Below are 1,568 nucleotides of genomic sequence, written 5' to 3' on the forward strand. Positions count from 1 at the left end.
CCCCCCCCCCAGGCTGCAAGGCAACAGCTAATCCATTTGGCTCCCACCCCAAATAAATTGCCCATCTACGAATAAAACTTCAAACAGTTTCCTGCTATTCCCAGGGCTGATCCAACTGGCAGGACCCAAATGCCAACCCTGGACAAAGTGGCTGCTCTGCTGAGCAGGGCTGTGATCCCTGCAAACAAGCTCAGGAGCACAGTGAGCAAGTCCTGCAAGGTTTTATCCAGTTTCATTTTGAGACAGAAGCAGCAGGTTTTGCAAAGGAGCCCTGCTCTGGAAAGCTTTGGAATGTGTCCCAGTGCTGGCTCCCAGTGCCAGTGTTCTCCTCCTGCCCTTCCCTTGGCAAGGGCTTGGCTCAGGAAAGCAGTGCCAAGGTTTTCCAGCCCTGATCCAGGTGATGGTTGTTAAAATAACCACCAGCAGGACTCCCTGGTCCCATTAATCCCAGCTCCACACATCCCATGAGCTCTGGAACGTGAGGTTCCTTCCAGAGATGGTGGGATATACATCCAGTCTTAACCACTGCCCAGGGAAACACACCTGGATTCCTCACTTACCTGTGGATCCAACCTGGGAACACCAGCCTGAGGCTGAGGTTGGTGCCTCTGCTGTGGGACCTGCGTGGAGAGGACTGAGCTCCCTTCTCCACCCCTCTCAGCTTCAGGAACAACTATTCCCTGACAACACATCCCAGTGCCATGGGGCACAGATTCCAGCCCTCTCTGCCTTGCAAACCTTGGGAAGAGCTGAGGAGGGCACACACAGCCACTGTACAAAACCTTTATTGAGAACAGCTCTGCTCACACAGCAGCTCAGCACTCCTTTCACCTCCTGGCAGAAGTGCAGCTCAGTTCCCACCCCCCTGCCTTTCTCCACTTGCCCTCAAACAGATTGTTCTGTCACTTCCAAGCACAAAACACGACAGGGAAAGCAACTGAGGCAAAAAAAAAAAAATCCATCCTCTCCCCCAGGAGCACAGGGCCTGTTTCATCCCACTTCATCCCACCAGCTTGGCAGGAGTTGGGGCTGGCCAACCATTCCAGCCTGGATGGGAACTGGGGAAAGCTGCTGGGCTGCTCCAGCAACACCATTTCCCTCACTCAGAAAGAAAAGGCACCAAAAGAAAATAAAACAGGGAATGTTGCCCTTTTGCTACTTGGAAAATCCAGGTTGGGTATCAGTGGGAAAAGTCTTGCTGGCGCAAGGGGGAGGGGAGTGAGAAGATGCACTGGGTGGTCCTGATGGCAAACGTGCAGAAATTCCACTGTGGGTAATCCCAGCCTTGGTTTACTCCAGATCCCTTGGCATCCAGGTGTCTTTCCCCACTGTCCTTTGTAAAAGCCCATCCCCAGCAGAGCTGCTCCTGCCCCCTGCAGAGCTCTGCACCCACCGGGGCCTCACCTGGCAGCTCCTAGGGACCCCCAGCTGCTTCCAGGGACCCCCAGCTGCTCCAGGGACCCCTGACCGCTCCCAAGGACCCCCAGCTGCTTCCAGGGACCCCCGGCTGCTCCCAGGGACCCCCAGGGACCCCCGGCTGCTCCCAAGGACCCCCAGCTGCTCCCAGG

General features: G+C 55.9%; 1 protein-coding gene across 1 annotated transcript in view; it reads right to left on the reverse strand.

Annotated features, from left to right (window-relative positions):
• TMEM51 (transmembrane protein 51) overlaps positions 1–1,568 on the reverse strand; it is a 27,358-nt gene that overhangs the window by 23,780 nt on the left and 2,010 nt on the right. The gene's annotated exons all lie outside the window — the stretch shown is intronic.

This window comes from Chaetura pelagica, unplaced genomic scaffold, assembly GCF_000747805.2.
Source record: "Chaetura pelagica isolate M959 unplaced genomic scaffold, ChaPel_1.0 scaffold159, whole genome shotgun sequence".
NCBI lineage: Eukaryota > Metazoa > Chordata > Aves > Apodiformes > Apodidae > Chaetura > Chaetura pelagica.